General features: G+C 41.2%; 1 protein-coding gene across 2 annotated transcripts in view; it reads right to left on the reverse strand.

Annotated features, from left to right (window-relative positions):
* TAFA2 (TAFA chemokine like family member 2) overlaps positions 1-6883 on the reverse strand; it is a 483290-nt gene extending 476407 nt beyond the window's left edge. For both annotated transcript variants that reach the window (XR_003970434.1, XM_030323093.1), the window contains exon 1: positions 5893-6883. The gene's annotated coding sequence lies outside the window, so the exon portion shown is untranslated. The remainder of the gene's footprint in view (positions 1-5892) is intronic.
* Positions 6884-14197: the final 7314 nt, after the last annotated feature.

Here is a 14197-nt window from a genome sequence, read left to right on the forward strand (position 1 = left end):
AACAAATGTGAGTGTGCTTTTCACCATACATCTAGAGCAAGGTAAAACTAAACTAAGAAGGAAATGGTAACAATAACCAGTTTCTCCCACCTTAAATACCTTTGGAATTACCCATAAACTAATACAAATAAGAAATATAAGTGTGTATGTTGCTTTCCTCAAATGATCTGCATTGGCCATTTCTGAATTCTCGACTTATTTGAGTAGTCACAAATTCACTGCATTGGTACACAAAGCTCCACCGTTCAAGGAGACCAAATTTTAGAGCTGTGGAAAGCCTGCCCTCCAGAATAATGTATTCTAACAAAAATCTCTGTGTTCTATTACTAGGTTGAAGCTTTGTTAGTAAGATTCCTATGACCACATAAGCCTTTTTCAATTGCCTGCTTTTGTTTAGTGTGATCCATAATGACAAACAACATGAAGACAGGAAAAAAAGACAGGGACAACTAACCCAACCTACTTTTCCTCATAGGCTTTTCCCTAAGAGAGCAAGCATATTTAGTTCCTCCAATATTTAAATACAATTCTCATTGGAATCTCAAAGAAGGAGGTTAAAAAACAGAAATGCTGATCCAAAATCAAATAAAACCATGGCGCAGCTTCTTACCTATAGGTAATAATTGTGAAAGATCAGCTTTTTTGTACCAGAAAGCATTTGTATCCTCATAGCCCAGGCCATTTGGACTTGAAAACTTTAACTGCAAAGCACAAATGCACTTTTCCAAAAATCTTCCATCATAGTGCCTACTACAGATACCTTCATAAATTTCCTTATAGAAGCTGCATAATCCACCACAGAAAACCAAAGTGTTATTCTCTATTATTAAACTCAGCAGAAAGCTCTATATGCAGCAACAGGAGGCCATAGCAATTAACTCTGTAAATTGAAAGGTTTAAAATTTTTGCATGACCTTTAAAGGTCAACACAGTTGCCCATTCACATTCACATGCATGCAATTATACAGCGACTAGTTCATAACAGCAAAAAAAAAAAAAAACAAAAAAGAAACAAAAATATTTAGTGAAACAAACCTTGCATTCATTAAAAGCTACTGTGCACTGCCCAGCTTTATGTCAAGAGTTAGTTTTACATAGCCCACAGAGACAAAAAAGCAAGACACTTGTCGGCTTGTCCCCATTTTGCCAAAGTACTAAATTCAGCCCCACCACCATAATTGCTCAGAATGCAACACTGTCCCATTAACCAAAATACTCTGTGAATAATTTCAAAAATTTACTGTATAAAATATAAATATAAATTGAATTAAATTAGTATGTTTGTGCTATGCCTACATAGCACAGGGAAAGGGAGCTATACCTTTGCTAATTGGCCATTCAGAGGAAATCACAAAATTACAGCACCTATGGAATAATCTAGGAAATTGAAGGAAGTGATTAAAAGGGCTTTATTATAAGCATGTACACACTGATTCCTTAGTTATAGCTCATACCTCATTCATATGGATCGCTGTGAATAAAATAGAATGTTCTCCTTATAGCTTATATATTGTTTTCATCTGAATCACAAAAGTGACCTGAAAGTCTTCTATTTTCCAAAGGCAGTATCGATAAATTGGCAAAATAGGCCAGAATTTCACGGATTCCAGTTACTAGCTTGCCTATCATTGCAACATAGGATGAAATCCAACATATACATGTGGTACACACATTGGGAAGTGGGTGGGTTTTGGAAATCGAACAAATGTGGAGTCAATATGTTTCTAGAAAATTTGTAGATACCATGTGTAAACCAGAGTAGCATGCTCCAATGTAACGCATGGTTTGTTTTAACTGTGGAGGTGCATAGTTAAGAAAGATCACATACAAACATATAAGTGTTTTAAATGTGTTGAAATTCCCAGTCATAGGCTCAATAAACACAACCCAAGCAACTCTACGTAAAGGACAAAGCTGTTTGTTTGTTTGTTTGTTTGTTTGTTTGTTTGCATTTGTAACCTAACAAAAATATCTCCAAAAGAAAAACTAAAAACATTTGTAACCTAACAAATAAAAGTGCCTCCAAAATAAAAACTAAAGAGAAAAACATACTACATGCAACAGTGGTCCAAATAGTAAAACTCAATTATAAATGACCTTGTGAAACCATGGATGCAGTTACACTGTAGGTCAAATCATGTAAAATAGTGAAAAACTATGTACCTAAAAATGTAGGCTTTTTAAAAAGTCATTCTTTCCTCTTTAACACAAAACCAGTATAATACATGGGTGCCATTAAATGAATACACATATATGTATATGGACATACAGAGATATAAAGATTACATAGATAATACAGAGAAATATATTTAAATACTACTTTTCTTCACATTCCAACAAGTCTAACCACACTTCTTAAATTTCTGTTAAAAATAAGAAAATAAGAATTGCTTGCTATATTTCATTGACAAGGACACGTGAATCACTGTGCCAAACGAATAGAATCAGATTTTCCAAAAATGACCAAATAAATCAGTGGTCGATGACAACTAAAAAACAAAAAATGAACGGGGCCCACCTTTCCATCTCCCCTGTATCACACTATGCTCCAGATCTAAGCAAACCAGATATAAAGCAAAACTTTTCTCTAAAAAGACTTATGATAACCCCCTTGTGAAATTATTCCTATTCTTCCAGTGGTATAGTGGTATAGTTCTCCGAGTAGTTTAGAATAAAGTTAACCAAAGAATTTTGGAACAAAATGGCTAATATACCATATTATGTATCATTAAAAAAAAAAAAAACAATGGTTTGTAAGAGAGATATATGTCAAATACTGTGCAAGCATGGGAACCAGATAGGAAGTTGATTCAGTTAGTTTGGCCTTCATACCCAGCAGCAGCCGGTGTTAATGCATTTCTTCTCTTTGTTTTGATGGAGCCCTACTAATGACAAGTTGATGAATTACATGTGTAAATGTCAGGCATAGATCAAAGGGGACTATGTTAGATGCTTATTTTACTTCAACTTAGTGTTTTCCACCAAGAAAACAAAACTGCATTGCACAGTAAAGTTCCTTATTTTTACTTGAATCTTCAATGAACAAAACAGCTGCAGAATAATACGACTTAATGAGGCATCCCTAATAAAACACTGGAGAAGTAAAAGTAAGCACACTGAACTGTTTGCACTCTGGTTGTTTCATCTTCTCAAATCTATTAGAGGTAACTGATGACACTTTGGAACATTCCTAGTTTGGGGAATACATCAGAGAAGCAAATGGTCATCAGTTTGGAGCCACAGCTGAACTTCGGCAGAATCTAACAATACCTTTTACTACAACCCATGATGATGCCTGGAAAATGCTGGAAAGGCACATCTCACCCTATGTGTATAGGTTAATCCATAGCTGCAATTAGTGATAAATCAACCCTAAAATGCACTTTCAACATACCAATATCCAAAAACACCTTGTAAAAGAATCATCATTAAATACTATAATGGAGATACTGGATCCAGGACCACTAAAATTTTTGATAATACATAAAATAATTTTTAGAAAATCATTTATCACCCCCTAAGTTTCATCACTTTATAAATTTTTAAAAAGGTAAAGTGGCCATGTCTAAAAACAGATCATTTTACAGCTGTGTCATCACATTTTATAACTTGGTGGTTAGTAAATACTATAATGCAGTGTCTAAGCAATATGTATCTTTTTTGACACAGATCCATGGGCGTTTCAATGAATCTTCATTCTTGGTTAAAACAGCTAACATTTTTCAGATTCAAAAGCACATATACTCAGAAACCTTAGATTCCCCTTTGGCACAACTTGTAGCATCATAGGTGTTTGGTTTACATCGAGGTTTTTGGTTCTTCTTTAAGAGGTATCAGCATGGCACTATGCATAATGTGTAAGTTCAAGTATCCTCAACTACACAATTTTATTAAAGGCAAGAAAAGAATCAAGATTTTAGTCTCAAAAAAATGCCACACTGAAACTGTGCTCTTCCTCTTAAGTCACCGGTGTCTAAGTGTTCCATCGGTAGTGACACTGCTCCCATAGCATCACATCTACAAATGTAACCCAATCTTTTCACTGAAAATTAAGAAAATAATCAAATAAGCTCCAGTGTGGTTACGGATGGCCTCTCAATGACTACTGATGGCTTTAAAAAATTAGGACTCTAAAAAAGTCAGCATGCAAACAATTGACTCAAGATGAGATCCAAAACAGATAAAGTAGGCAAAGAGAAATATGAATGTGTCTGATGATTTTTAAGGAGGTTAGGTACCAATTCTGAAATTGTAAAAGGTTCAACCAGTCTTGAGAACACTTGTGCAAACATGGAAAGGCTGGAGTAAATACAAGGAATCTTAATGCTTTGTTTTTTTAAGGTTTTAGAAGTGTTTTTAATCTCCTTTGGTAGTTATTGCCATTTAGCACTTTACACAGAAATCTTAAATTAATTACTCATTTGTCTTAACTTACATTGCCTAATAGAGCAGTTTTAAAGTGTTAATTGATAACAGTCTGATTATTGATGTCTCCAACAATCTAGTTGGGAAGACAGGAACCAGATAATTACCATCCAGTCAATAGTCATTGAAATTCATCCTGTCCTGAGTGAAGGACCCTTACACACTAACTGCTTCGGGGGTACTTTTCAGAGTTAAGATTGCATATAGGGTTTGTTTGTTGTTGTTGTTGTTTTTTCCAAGAATGATTTTTGCACAATTCAAGAGGGGATTTACACTCACAAAAGGAAGATATTTTATTTTCTTACTGCCACAAGTCAACGTCAGCCAGCACGAGGGGAAGAGAGGCTAGCTAGCCACTACAGTAAGTACACATTTGATTCCAAACCCTTCAGGCAATTGTTTTAACACTTGGTCAGGAAGTGGAATACTGAGTAGAAAAGCGACGCGTCTACCCGAGGGCTCAGCGAGCGCCTACAGTTCGTCCTTTTCAAGTAGAGACGAGATAGCTCAGACTGCAGTTCTAGGAGAAATAGGGCGACGAATATCAAACTTTCCTTTGCAAAGGCAGTTTCTGGAAATAACACGTTCCCCACTGACAAGTGCAGATCAGTAGCCTAAAGAAAACACCTCTTAGTAGGAACCCGGCCTTTTGGAACAGAAGGGGGAAGGGACAGCAAAGCAGCAGGGCAGAAAAGCCATGTACCATTAACAAGATTTGGGGAGGCACCTATCAGGAAAGAAAAGTATTTTAAAAAATCGTTTCTTGAAGCTGTTCTTTTTTTTTTTTTTCTGAACGCTGTTGGTGAAACGATCCTTTCCCTAAAGCTGTCCTGTAGAATCCTTTACCGAAGCTTTGCTTCATTCAGTCATGAAGTGTCCGTTCCCAAATCTAAGAATATCTTTAAAACACGCGAGGCTCCAGAACTTACCAAGATGATTCTTTATGAAAAGAGTTAGAGGTGGGAAAATCAATAGCCTCATTGAAACGCCCACCCTCTGCAGACAGGCCCGAGAATTAACTAATCAGAAGTGGACGGAAAGTAGGGATTTCAGAAAGGCGACCCGACACGTCCCACCGATCCTCCCTTGAACGCGACCCCCAACTCCTTACGAAGAGTCCAAAATGGTTACCAGGCGGGATGGGCTTGTGTGAGGAATGGCATCAAACCCACTGCAACCCTCGGCCGGGCCGCTCGCTGTGTTAAGAGAAATGGGGCAGAGGAGAGAGGGAGGGCACCGCTCCCCGAGCCTCCTTCGCGTGCTCTGAGCCCCTCTCGGCGTCCCTCCACCCCCGCCCCTACCCTGACCGCCCGCGAGGGAGGTGCCGGGCGCCCGGCCCGCACCTGCTCTCACCCCTCGCCGTCCCGGGGCGGGCCCCCTACGGCCCGCGACCCCCGGGTCCTCCAGCTGCCGCCCGCTCCCCGGCGCCGGCGGGGAGGGGAGGCGGGAGACGCGGCTCGCACCTACCTGCAGCCCGGCTTCCTGGTGGCGGCAACACCTAGCGACGCTCCTGCAGCTTCCGCGGGCCCGCGCCAGCCTTATCGCTCTTGCATCGCTTCCAAGATGCCAATCCGCCGTCGCCGTTCAGGGGCATAGGGAACCCACGTCTGGTGTGGGGTGTGCTCGTGGAGGGCGTGTGAGGGTGGCCCTGAGCGCGCGTGTGTGCGCGCGCGTGTTTCCTCCTGCGATGGCAAAGAGGGCTCAGGAATCTCTTGACATCCACACTGGAGTCCCCCTGAAAGCGGGTGCAAGGTGGCGCGCGTGAACCTCGCCTCTCTTCCCGGCTCTTTCTTCCGCGGTGTCAAAGTAATCAAAAGACGTGTTTACTGAGCCAAAAGCCCGAGCCCCGCAGCCCTGGCCAGCGCCCGCGGTCGCCCGCGGTCCTCAGCGGGTGCGTGGGGTGCGCTCGGCTCCCCCGAACGCGAGAATCGAGGCGGTCTTGCAGCGAGTAGCTCTTATTCCATCTCTGATCCGTTTGCTCTCGACGCCGAGTAGACTTTTCCTCTCGCCTCGCGTCGCCTCTCCCTCTCACAGACACACACACTCACACATCCTCCGTCCCTCTCTCCCGCCCTCCCTTTGGCTCTCGAGGGAAAGGCAATTGGACGGAACGATTCACCTTCAGGAGAGCAGGCAGGCTACTCCCGTTCCCTGGCTCTCGCGGGTCCCAGGTCTCCAGCGCGGTGGAGTTGCCGGCGAGGCTCGGGGCAGCAAAGAGCGGCTCTGCGCTCGGCGGTCCTCAGCCCTCAAGACGCCGGCCTCCTCGGATCAGCTGCCCCTTGTTCCCGCTCTTAGCACACAGGTCCCAGCTGGTGCCCTCTCTCTCGGACGCTTTGCGCCCAGGCCACTTAGCAGCAACTCCTGGCCAGCTGCAGCCCCTCAATCCCGCCTCGAAGTGCTGCGGGCAGAGCCCCACGCAGCCCCGCCGCTGCCCCCCTGGGCATCGTGGGCTGGAAGGAAGGCAAATCCGCCGCTGTCCCCTGCCCCCAGCACGCGGCCGGCGTCACCACCGACAAGGTGCGACTTCCAACATCGAACACGAGCGAGCAGGTGTTGCCCGTGTCACTTCGCTAAAGGCGGGAGGGAAGAGAGGAGGGGCGGGGGAGGGGGCCCAGGAAACAAATCCGGATGACCAGGCGGAAAAAAAGTAAGCGGTTTAGTAACCGAAACCCGCTCCCCGCCTGTCACCCCAGGCGCTGTACTGTCGAGACACCGGTGGTGTCTTTCAGAAAGTCACCGTAAAGGGCAGGACCCCCTGGGTCCACCCAGACCCCTTATTCCAACCAGCCTGGCTGTCCTGAGAGTACGGAGTGAGGGCCTCCTTGGATGGTGCAAGGACCACGCGGAGAGAGAAGAGGTCCCGACACCGCAGGTTGAATTAGGCATTAAAGTGGGATGGCAGAACCCGGCGGCGTGGCCTCCCTCCGGTCCCTGCCAATAGCCTGTTCTGTTAGCAGCCGCGGCTGCTGCGAAGAGCGAACTGCGGTCCTGCAGGAAAGGAGACAGTAAAGGATGAGAGGGCGGCAATCGGTATAAAAGCTGGACTATGTCTCCCTCTAGAGGGAGAACCGGGTGAGAAAGCTTGACTGGAGGTAAGTAGGACTCCCGGTTTCTCCACAAAGAAAAAAAAACAGCATCTGGTTCCTGAGAATTTTGCATTTTTACAAATTCCAGCCTCTAATGGATTTAGAGACAAAATTTGCACTGCCACCCTATGTAAGCAGAGTCCTTGCTAAAGGAACATCGAGATATTTACAGAAATATAATAGCAAGAGCCTGGAAGGTCATGTCCTTACAGGTTTGGTCAAATTGGCTGTTGGTTTAGAATGCGTATGAACTCAAATGAAGGGTCTTCTTAGGCTCGCTGTGATCAAGTTTGGGATGAGCAAAACTTAATGTAACGATTGGAACATCATAAAAAACGAATGAGTAGCCATACTAGATTTAGAAAAAGATAAGAAAATCTGAAGCAAAGAAATAAGATGCTGACCCACAAAATCTTCCATACAAGTCCCTTACAAACTGGGAATGTCTCAAAGATCTTGTTTTAGAGCCAACATTTATACCTCTTATTCAACTAACTGGTAACTTCCAAGGTGACTGAATTCCTCCCAGCTCTAAGTGTTGTGCTTTGATAACTCCGATTTGCTGAAATCATCAACAAACTAGGCATCGCATGCTCCCTTCACCAGCTATAAAATAAAGGTAACACTAGTCACCATATTACAAACAAATATGGAATATATGTTTCACTTGTTAGTGATTTTAACATGCTTTGTAATTCAAACATTTTATATCTGAAAGGCGTCAAGTAATTTAGGTTGGCGTGGTTGTTTTAATAAAAGCGCTACAGATTTTATGTTTTGTTACTTCAGTCAGATTCAAGCGAGCTTCTATCTGTAACTTTAATATTTAAGTGTTGTGAACTTGCTACTTGATGGCTTGCTTTCGCAATGTTTCTGCATGTCTGACTTACAAAATATGTACTTATGTTATGATTAAATTCCTTCCCATTCACCATTCACTCTGAATTTTTGAAGCGATTCTATTTTAACTTGATAATTGAATTTAGTATAAGCCTAAAGAAAGAAAAGAACTTATAAGAAAATACCTTAGACTGACAAGGAGCCAAAACCAAACCAGGTGAGGATTACTATTTTAGCTAATTTTCCTGTGGTACATTTGAATCAGCCTAGCACATGACAACCATTTCAGGTACCCTCAAACGGTCTCTTTCAAAAGACTCATGTCACATGTGCCAAAGATTTTTATTTTGTTCCTCTTGCCTGGCTACTTATTTCCCCAGGGATCAAAGTTTTCCTCTGAAAAAACTGGCACTGTTTTATTGCAAATCTTATAGTAATTCTGTGTCTGCTACGTTAAGTAGTAGGATGGAATCCAAGTAGGAATGGCAGTGGAAATCGGGGCCCTGTGCTGAGAGGAATAGCCATTTATAAAATCACTTTAGAACAATGGCCTTCTGTTCCCACAAGAAATAAAAAGCATACATCATAATCCTTCAGTTTCTAATTCATTAGGTCTGTGTGGTTGTAGGAAAATCTATAATTTTATCATATTGCTGAAACTATTTTTTGTTAAAATGGCATTTTCATCCTTATTTTCCTAATTAAGCCTGTATTTTTATAAAAATATGAAAAAAGTAAAGAGAACAAATGTATGAATTAACTACAAAATACAAGAGAATTTCTTATCCAGCGTCATATGATACTGGAATTCTATAACAACATTCGTACTATTTGTCAGTATCCAGATAATTCCTAGTGATTTTTAGATCAAGGTATTCCTATTTCCAGCACCTCCTACACTTTAAAACCAAATCTTTTGTTTTCTCCCCAAAATAAAATAGCAAATACATGCCTAGTTTAATAGAAATCTTGAGATGATGCTTCTTATCATCTATTTGTTTAAACTGTCCACTCCCTCCTGTGTAAGCAATAAAAAAATCATTGCTTGGAATGCTGAACTTCACCAATTGTAACTGGTGAATATGTAGCTCTTCATATTCTGAGGGAGTACTAAAATGTCACTTTGGGGCACTTTAAGCTTTCTGCCAGAGGTTTAATACGTTATCTCAAATCTTTATCTCAAGTCCTCACAACATCCCTTAAAACAGACGATATTACCCCCATTATACATATGAAAAAAAATTGAGACTTAATTTCACTGTCATGAAGTGGCAGAGCTGGGATTCAAACCAGATCTACCTAAATCTAAAGCCAGTTTTTGGTTTTGGTTTGTTTTGGTCTAGGCCTTGATTTTTCTCTATGTTCCCAAGCACCACCGCTAAAACGTGCTATCTCCTGTGTTACAGAGAAATAAAAATCATTTGGATGTTTGGATATGGAAAAGCCTTAGCCAAGGAACTTGGCTTCATTAATGAGAACAGAAAGGAGTGATGGAAAAGAGAGGAAAACTTAGCACCAGCCCCTCTCCGTAGTCAGCCCGGGACAGGGAGTATTAGAACAGATGAACACAAAGTTCTGATTCCCAGTACATACGGGAAAAGGAATATCACAAGCCTCTCATTCCTGCTTGTCTCCTCTTGTTTTGTTTCTTTGGCGCTAACCGCCTTATTTCTATCTTTCCCAATAATGCCTCTCCCACTCATCTTTTAGGTGTTTTTGTCTACTTAGGTGAACAGAAGAAGCACCAGATGCATTCCATATAATCCAAGGTGGCATGCATATGTTATTAACTTTTAGACTCCCCATCACCTAGCATACTACCTAACACAATAAATACTCTTTAAATACTTTCTGGTCGGTAATCAAGACACCAAAGATCAAATAAGCAGACAGACGCCATGAAAAGAAATCAAGAGAACTACTCCATGGAGTGGTGTGAGAAAGAACTGAGGCGGGAAAACTGTCCTATATGTAGCAAATGGAATAATCCACTCCAAAATTGTAGTGACTTAAAGAACAAATATTTATTGAGTTCACATTTCTGTGAATTAGCAATTTGGGTTGAGCTCAGCTAGGCTCAGCTGGGTAGTTTCTCTGGACTCAGCTTAGGTATCTGTGGTGACCTGAAAGTCTAGTGCCTCATTCCTTATCTGACAATCGGCTGACTATACCCTGGAGTATCAGGGAGTAACTAGGCCACATGTCTCTCACCATCTAGTAGGCCAGCCTGGCTGTTTAACACAGGCTTCTAAGAGTAGGGATAGGGGAAGCCTCAGTACTTAAGCACCTTCCAAGGCTCGGCTTGCATCGTGTTTACTATGGTCTCCTTGACTAAGCAGCTCATCAGGCCAGCCTCGTAATGGATAGAGCTATAATAACACATTCAAGAACCTGGTACAGGGAAAGGAAGAACTTGTTTTGATCTTTACAATCTGGTACAATAGCTATCCCAGAAGGTTAGCATTTTGCATGGTAGCTTAATCCACTAGATGTCTTGTGGACTGAGCTGTGAAAAGCAGAATATTCCCAGCACAGTATAAAGGACACCTATCTTGAGTAAGAACGAGAAGTTTGTCCAGATTATCAAGTCTCCAGATTTGCTCTCATTATCAGATAGTCTGTGCAACAGCTTTCACCAATACAATGGAACATGCCTCTGTAATTCTTTCTCACTAGAAAGCACAAATTTTCCAAGACTTAGTGTACTTTCCGCATTAGCCATTGAATCAATCCCAAGGCTTTAACGGACAATTAAGATTTATCAACAGTATTATAAAATATGACTTGTTAGTTAGAAATCACTAGCAACCTTTACATGGCAGTAATTATTTCATTGTTGGTAAATGGACCCCACAAAATCAGTTTTGGTTAAAGACTTTGTTTACTTCCTGATTTCTTAACGTGTTCCAAAGAGTTAAGAAGAAAAATACCTATCATAAATAACTTCCCAAATGGGCTTGATTGAAACCCTTGGCCCTACCACATCTATAAACAATCTCACCTAGTTAACTACAACTCATTCATTATGGCTCAGGACCAGGGTTAGCCCCTCTAGAAAATCATCTGAAGTGTGAAGATGGAGATCTTCACACTCACTACATTGTGTTATAATTGACTCATTTTTATAAATTTCATAAATTATCCCACATTAGTACATTTGTATTTCACCTCATGAAGCTTTAGACATGGATAGATGGATGGGTAATGAACATATGTCAATGGACAAGATTTTGGAATAACATATGATCACACTCACCTTAATATCCAATAATAATGATTTCATGCTTTCATCGTGCTGATCACATGAATTACATTCATCTAGAGATTAGATCTTCAAGTGACTTCTGGAAATCTTGAACAATGCTGACATGGTCTATGAAATTACCCTTTTTCATTGCTGTACAAATACACACACACACACACACACACACACACACACACACACATCTCCAGAGACAAGGATCTCAGACTCACTCCTTAAGGTCTATCTTGGCCTGCTGACCTCCAGAGTCCCACCTACTTGTTTCTATTTCCTACGTTCAGCTGTTTCCATGCACAGTTGAGGACTAAGCCTGGTTTTAGAATAGTAACCGAAGTCCAGTTTGCTCCAACAGCTGAACTACAGTGGCTCCTACGGTTCACAGGAAGTTCCACTTCTCCACAGTGTTATATTCAATCAAGGATCAAAGAAGAATAGCCCTAGACTCCGAACCCTAGCTTCCCATGATCAACTCATTTAAATTACAAGCACATAAACCTTTTTCCCATGTTGCCAGAGTAACTAGGTAAGGAAGAAACCCAGCGTTAGCTTCCTGTTGAACTCAGTAAGAGCCCTTCCCTTTGACAACTTAGATGCTGGTGTTTTGCCTGGGTCTCTAATGTCTAGGTATCCTCATCCCTTGTAATCACTGAGGTCTGCCACAAGGAGGGATAAGGTGAGGTGGGCCTTCTTGGTTTCTTTGCCTGCCTGGATGCTTGCTGAGCTGCAGAGACCAGAGAGAAAAAGAGCCTTGGGAGAATCTAACGTTTGTTTCCCCAGTAGTTTGGGAGCAAATGTGAAATTTGCCTGCTTATTGCCTGAAATTTCTAAGGGGAGAAATGTGGCTGAAGTGGCCAAGAAGAGCAGTCCAAAATAGAGAGATCATCTGAGAGTCAAGAGTCAAATCTATTCAACTAGTCAAAGACATATTAGTTTTATGGACCAAGTGACCATCACAAAAGGCTGTCTATAGCCTGAGACATCAAGGCATTGGGAGAAGAATAAAGCAATGCCTTGACTGCACTTAATAATTTGTGCCCACTTATTAATGAGCTTAATGTTAAGTTATATGAATAATGGCCTTTTGGACATTTTAGTTCTAATGGATAAAGCAGCACACACAAAAAAAAACTATTTTACAGACACCACTTGTTCACAGAAAGGAGCTATTAGTATTACAGTAGTCTGAGATCTCATGATTTCTGGAACTAGGTAGGAAGCAAGTAAACAGCTATAGAATGATTATGAACATCTCACATGGATTGAGGATTGGGAAGAAACTGACAAATCCCAGATATATGAGAAATTAGTGGTCCGTATAATGAACATACCAGTCTCAACAACATAAATTTGGAGGGCAGGATCATTGGCTTTGAAGGTGTTGTCTTACTAACTGTTCTCTTGCTCCATCAGAAACAAAAGTTTCCATTGGTTTGAATAAGAAGTCCAGGCTCTTTAACCACTGTTCCTCATTTAATTCATTGGCTGTCTTCTTTCATAAGATTTTTGTAACAGTTACCCAGAGTGGTCTTTCTTCTGTCTTCACTTAAGGAGCGATACAACCTCCTACAGCCTATAGCTCCAGATGGCCCATCTCTTGATTTATCGTGCTTGTAGTAATCACGGCCATTCGATATTTCTCCTAAACCTCATTCTTCCTGCCTGGTTTACTGCATTAATTAGATTGCCTTTGGCCTCTCGCCCCCTTTGCACCCACTTTCCTCTCCCCACTTACCCCACGTAAGGTTGTGGAAGCAGACAGACTGTCGCTTCAACAGGGAACCAAAGATTTCACACAGAAAAGGTACATTCTGGAGGAACAGACCAAGACGAAAGTCAATTTTCAGTACCATACTTGAGGCTGGGTCGTCCTAACCTTTAGCTCAAAGTCTCATTTCCCTCTATTATTTGCTGACTAAATAGATTAATAATCCACAGTTTTGTTCATTCACAGAATGTGGCTAAGAATGGGGAGAAGGGGGATGAAATCCACTAAACTAAATGACCACACAATAAAGACTATTTTTAACTGAAACTAAGTAGAGAGCAATGTTCACAAATTTTCCGTCAAAAATAAGAAAGAAAACTAACTTCTCTCTTTCTTCTCATAATAGTTCTCTAAAATAGATATCATCTCATTTTATGATTTATAAACTAAGGCTCAGAGGTTAGATAACTTGTCCAAGTAATTCAGGTAAAAAGTGAGGGCAGCCAGAATTGTAATTCGATTTTTATTGACTCAGGAACATAAACAAGAACTCCGTCTCCCAGTTTCCAGTCCAGCGTACCTTTCACCCTACGTATTGTTCTGATCTAATTATTTCCAGAGAGCTCAAGCTCGAGCTCTGAAATTTCTCCATGCAAGCTCTCTTTGAATCCCTATACAAAATTTCCTCCCTTTTTAGTATGATAGAGAATGATTTCTGTCACCCAAAAGGATCAGAATGTTGCCCAGGCAAGTTTTAGTTTCAATTTTTTTGTACATTTTGGCCACCCAGTGTCAAAACAGCGCAACTGCAGGCAAATACTAATGTTTCTAAACAAGCATGATAGTGTATATACACTGTTGCTTTATAGCAACAAAAAT

The sequence above is a fragment of the Lynx canadensis genome, chromosome B4 (genome assembly GCF_007474595.2).
Source record: "Lynx canadensis isolate LIC74 chromosome B4, mLynCan4.pri.v2, whole genome shotgun sequence".
Classification (NCBI taxonomy): Eukaryota; Metazoa; Chordata; class Mammalia; order Carnivora; family Felidae; genus Lynx; species Lynx canadensis.